The sequence below is a fragment of the Schistocerca americana genome, chromosome 2, assembly GCF_021461395.2.
Source record: "Schistocerca americana isolate TAMUIC-IGC-003095 chromosome 2, iqSchAmer2.1, whole genome shotgun sequence".
Taxonomy (NCBI): Eukaryota; Metazoa; Arthropoda; class Insecta; order Orthoptera; family Acrididae; genus Schistocerca; species Schistocerca americana.
This window is the reverse complement of record NC_060120.1, coordinates 617,118,853-617,125,091: the sequence shown is the minus strand read 5'-3', so window position 1 is coordinate 617,125,091 and position 6,239 is coordinate 617,118,853.

Sequence of the window (6,239 nt, the reverse complement as noted above, 5' to 3'; positions counted from 1 at the left end):
CAGTTGAATCTTTGAATCTCATTATGCTTAAAGCCGCTTCCATTAATAAAAATGTGCGAATATTCTTCACTGAACTTCAGGGACTTTGCAGCTTCTTTTCAGCATCTCCTCAAAAAACAGCAGTTCTCGACGAAATACGTAGTACGAAAACGACTGCCACGTTCAGTGCCTATTCGTTGGAATTTTCAGTCAAGGAGCGTCAATAACGTTTTTGAATATAGGGAAGATATTCTCACGTGCATGAATAATATGAGCCAGGGGGGAAAATCTGTGTAATGAGAACACGATCCTGCAAGCCTGCGGCTTAGTAACAATTTTGAGAGAAGAAAAGTTCATTTTTTGGCTTCCATTTTTTCATAAAATCATGATCCATGTGGATATTTTGTATAACCAGCTACAAAAAAGGGATATTGACCCAACTTACGCACAAAATCAGCTGACAACTTTTGAGGGTGAAATTGCGATCATTAGGGAAGGAGTGAGTGAAAATTCAACAGGTTTACACGAGTACCATAAAAGAGGGAGGACTGAAGATAGCGCAGCGATGTGTAATCTACTGCGGGAGGCAAAAGAAGTATGCGATGTCATAGGTAACGAGGCAAAAGAAAGATTCAAGTTCACTGGACACCTACTTGCAGCCTCTCTCTTTCTACCAGAGAAAATCGCTACTTACTCTTCCAGTTTGCCAGAAAATTCTTTCAGAGCTACTACTGAATGCTACTCTTTTTTCGAAGCAAAGAAACTTCGAACAGAACTCTCTGTTCAAAAGCATGCGTAGAGCTTTGAGCTTTCTGGATTACATAACAGACAATAATCTCTGTGATACACTGAGCGAATCTGTGAAGCTCCTAAAAGCGATCATTATAATTCCAATGACCACATCAGAAGCAGAACGTTGTTTTTCTTCGCTGAAACGCATCAAAACCTTTTTGCGGAATACTATGGAGCAAGAAAGACTATCAGCACTCGCGATGCTCTTTATTGAACGAGACCTCGTTTTAGGAATTGCAGACTTCAATCGAAGAGTGATTGAAAGATTTGCAAATATGAAGGAAAGAAGAACAGAGTTCCTGTACAAGTGATCACCACCACATCCAAATTCAGAGATAAAATCGAGCGGCGTTAGCATCAGTCTTGCTGAAAAAGGTTAGTAAGGCATGCCTACCACCCTTTGAGTATATAGAGCCGCAGTTTTATTTTAATTCCTTTTATTCTGCAAAAGTAATACTGCATTCTGTCTACACCTTTTGGTTTTATTATGATTAGATGCAGGAGTGACACAAGCGAGCGGTCTGTTTATATCAGGCGTTACAAAAACATGAACAGTGTACTGATTTTCTCACTTTTGTTGATGTTTTCCTTCGTGAGCAAAGTGCACCACCATCTTCTTTGGTCTCGAGCCGCCACTGGTGTGTTGTATGTATCTAGCAGGTGAAAGGCGGCTGGAAGACATATTTGCTGATTCTCTAGATATGAGAAACATCTAAGTTGACTTTGTAAATTATAAGGATGATGTGGAATCTGTTGTATCAACCAACGACGGTTTTGGCGACTGGAATTATCACTTTCCTCTATTTTTTCTCGAATTTTCATGTAAAGATTTCACAGACGATATAAGTTTCTCGTTCTCCATGGTTTACAGCACGGTCTACCTTGCTAAAGTTTTAAATTTCTAGAGAAATAATTTCCAATATATCTTCAGAATTATCCTGTGCAAGCGATACTGCTATGCAAGCGATATTGCTATGTGCTTGATACCAAGAAGTATCGCGTATGATATTCTGGTAAACCACATGAAAATACATATGTTCCTGTAATCCCAGAGTCTGGAGATGGGTGTAGAAAGCAAGTAAGCAAGCACGTCGGGCTCAGAAACAGTACCGTCTTTCTGCCGAGAGAACTGACCCAGCCTTTGAGCAACAGTTCAGAGAGTGACCTTGGTCAGCTGAGGGTGCTCTGCTCATATGTCAGGCCAGTGTGTGTGACGGGGCAAAATGACTTGTGACCGTCGGCTGAGGTGGACGACTGCCCAACCTCATGGGAAATATCTAGTGTTGTGAGGAGTATATATGGTGCATATGCATATACTACGTCTTTGTGGTATATAAACGAGTGTCTGGTGGTCGATAGTTACATGCAGGATGTAGAAGTAGTGATTTTGTATGGCGCAGGATACGAATTGTGTGTTTACTACATCTATATGGTATGTGGTGATATTGCCAGTTGGAGATCGGTTTCACACCAAAATTCTCAAGCGTTCCTCGACAGTAGCAGAGCAGAGTAATTGAGGAAGTGTCTTTCTGTATTTGATGACCTGTAGATCATTTCTGCACAGTTTAACAGTCAGTACAGTAAGGCAATCTGTACAAAATAGTTTTGCCGCTGAAAGTCTCGTCTGCAGAAAACAATGGTGGACAATGCTCCCACATCGGCAGCAGCAGCAGTTTGACAGGTAAATTCAGTAAGAGGTAATCACAGCGCTCCATTAATTAACAAGACATCCTTTGTGCAGGGGCATAGGAGCCTCTAAAGTCTGGTTTGAAAACGATGGGAACAAGGTATCTACAGAAACTTCTGAGAGTAATGTGATGTCTTCAGAACATAACCTCTGGTGGGATGCTGTCCCCCATCCGCCATTGTGGCATTAGGACATCTCCAGATCAGCAGCTGTAGCACACCGAAAATTCCAGCCATTTTTCTCTTCTGTAACAGTGCTTCGAATTCTGTTTGTGGAATTGTTCTGATTTTGCCATTGTGCTTAACAGTGCTCTTTCCAAACAACAACAATGCTTTAATGATTAATGGTGTTTTCACAAGCATGCGCAGACATGATTAAGGCTTTTGATGGTCAGAACATGAGGTAATGTTTACCTTGTCTGAGACGTATGTTGAAAGCAGTATGTTACGAGTTCTGGGATATTTTCGTAAAAAGGTCTTGTTAGGACATGAATTTCCAAGCAGACAAGCTGAGACATCACGAAAGCGTCGGTTAACTATTTCTGCGGCACTTTACAATTTCCAGGAAGGGTTGATATGTAATGGACAGGCTGTCCCATTAGGATCGCTAAGAAGAATGCAACATATGTTTTTCTGGGATATTTTCGTAAACAGTTTCTGAAAGTACTGTAAAATATTTCCATAGCGTGTCCAGAGGGAGACCTGGCTGTTATTTACATAGACATGAGATGTCAGTATAACACCAACAACCTTTTAGCTGTGCCTGCGAGGGTGGGTTGCTAGGCAAACATCTCGCTCATCAATTGGCCGGCGCTGGATCCGCAGGTACAAAGGCAATGTGGCAGCACACCAGCCACATGCTCAGCCAGATGCGTCTCATATGTGGGACAGGCTAGACTGGTGTGCATGCCCAACAGATCTAATCGTTCCACCTTGGATCTCTGTAGGGAACAGATCGCTGATATATCATGGTCGAATTTCTTAACGATAGTTCAAAAGTGTTTTTACATGCAACAAGTGTTTGTGCACTGCATTATTTCGGGTGTTTAAGCATTGTTGAGTTGGATTGTTTGGGGAAGGAGACCAGACAGCAAGGTCATCGATCTCATCAGATTAGGGAAGGATGGGGAAGGAAGTCGGCCATGTCCCTTCAAAGGAACCATCCTGGCATTTGCCTGGAGCGATTTAGGGAATCACAGAAAACCTAAATCAGGATGACCAGATGCAGGATTGAACCGTAGCCTCCTGAATGCGAGTCCTGTGTTTAAGCGTTGTGAGCGTGTTTGCAGATCGTTTTACATGCATTATTTTGACAATTTACGAGTTGTCTGCGTATCTGTACATCAGTGTACTACATTATTTTGGTAATTTACGAGCAGTTTGCAGCTCTGCAGGCAATTTATAGTGACCCCACACACGCCTGGGCGAGTGTTTCGCATCAGTATAATAAGTGAACTACATAAAATCCATCCCTAAATAAATTGTTCCAAGCTCGCCCAGTTAGCCGAGCGGTCTAATGCACGGCTTTCTGGAGTGGGAAAGAGCACCTCGTCCCCACCACAAATCCGCCTGGTGGACTTGTGTCGAGGTCCGGTGAACCAGCAAGTCTGTGGATGGTTTCTAGGCAGTTTTCCATCTGCCTCGGTGAATGCGAGCTGGTTTCCTTATTCCGCCTCAGCTACACTATGTCGGCAATTGCTGCGCAAACAAGTTCTCCACGTATGCATACAGCACCACAAAAACATGGGGGCTACATTTGTCTGGTGTGAGACGTTCCCTGGGGGGTCGTCCACCGGGGTCTGAACCGCACAATAACCCTGGGTATGGTGTGGGGCGGCGGAGTGGAACCGCAGTAGTCGTCGTGGGGTTGTGGACCACTGCGGCTGCGGTGGGGATGGAGCCTCTCGATCGTTTCTAGGTCCCTGGTTAACATACAACATACAAATTGTTCAAACTTCCTGCTTAAAATAAATAAAGTACACTCCTTCCTCTCCAGCAGCTGGACACAGACTGAGTCCCTTTCCCATCAGTTTTCCCATGACCTCCATCTCGGGTTACATCATGGGAGGGGAGAAGGGGAGGGACGACAGTGTCCTCTGGTGGCAGTACTGTGTGCTATGTCAATTGGACTCCAGACCTCATTGTGAACACACTGAATGGATCTGCTGCCTATGACAACTCAAATAGTTTATAAGAACAATGCATGCAAAACAAAGACTTACATCCATCCTACCCAGCACCGAATGAGTCCTTTTCCCGCCAATTCCAAGGAAGAGGTGGTGGTCGGATGACTTCGGTTAGTGGAGGTAGCCCAACTGACCAATTTACTCAAGTTTTCTCGCCATTTTCTTAAGTTAGTGGAAGTAGCTCAATTGACCTATTTTCCCGCCATGATGTCACTGCGACATTGCCACATCTGTCGCCGCCATCTTGGGTCCACTATCTTGAATAAATTTGCAAACAATGCAGAGTGAGGTGATGCTCTCTTTGCCCTGCTACTAATGTTTGTATTGAGCATGAGTGTAGTGTCATGTCTGTGTTGTACAATGATGTGACGACGACGATGATGATGATGATGATGATGATGATGATGATGATGATGATGATGATGATGATGATGATGATGATGATGATGACAATGACGATGATGATTATGATAAAAGAAGGGAGAGGATGAAATCTGGTGCCGGCATACAGCCTACTCCTCGTGATTAGCACCAAGGGGGCGCCTTTTGCATCCTACAAAAGGATGCCTTCCACCTGCTATCTCTCATCGGCGCTATACTTTCAGTGTATTACTCTTAAAAGGGGTTCTGTTAAATGAATTGAAGGAAAAGCATGTGTGTTGAAAACACCATTATCACATACTTGACACTGAACAGAAAGGTAAATATGAAATTGTATATAATGATGTATGTATGTCATGAAATGAGTGTATGTCGAACCCAAGATTGGGTCTTCACTTCGAGCAGGCTCTGCATCTGGAAAAAGGAAGCAGGGAGGCTAGGAAACATACTGGAAAATGCCTTTCCGTCCCTTATAATGTATGTATACCTAGCATTCGTAACACAAGCTCCACGACGATGACGACGACGACGACGACGACTACCACCACTGCTACTACTACTGGCAATAATAATCTACGTCGACAGACATCTCCACAGGTCACCGTATGGTGCATGGTGGAGGGTTCCCTGTATCATTACGAGTCATTTCCTTTTCTTTTGCACTAGCAAATAGTGTGAGGGAAAAACGTTTATCTATATGCCTCCATATGAACCCTAACCTCTCTATCTTCCATAGTCCTTACACAAAATAATAATACACTACTGGCCATTAAAATTGCTACACCAAGAAGAAATACAGATGATAAATGGGTATTCATTGGAAAAATATATTATACTAGAACTGACATGTGATTACATTTTCACGCAATTTGGGTGCATAGATCCTGAGAAATCAGTACCCAGAACAACCACCTCTGGCCGTAATAACGGCCTTGATACACCTGGGCATTGACTCGAACACAGCTTGTATGACATGTACAGGTACAGCTGCCCATGCAGCTTCAACACGATACCACAGTTCTGTAGGTGCCCCGGTCGCCTACGGTGGACAGGATGGCCGAGCGGTGACCTCTCCAGTTGTCAGGATGCTAGGAAATGACTGAGGACGCGTCAGAAACGCCAAAGAAACATTATTAATTCATAACACCTTTATTCCTGCAGAGTACAATGTGGCTTGGTGATATCAATGACCTTCCCCGAGTCCCAGCTGACTCA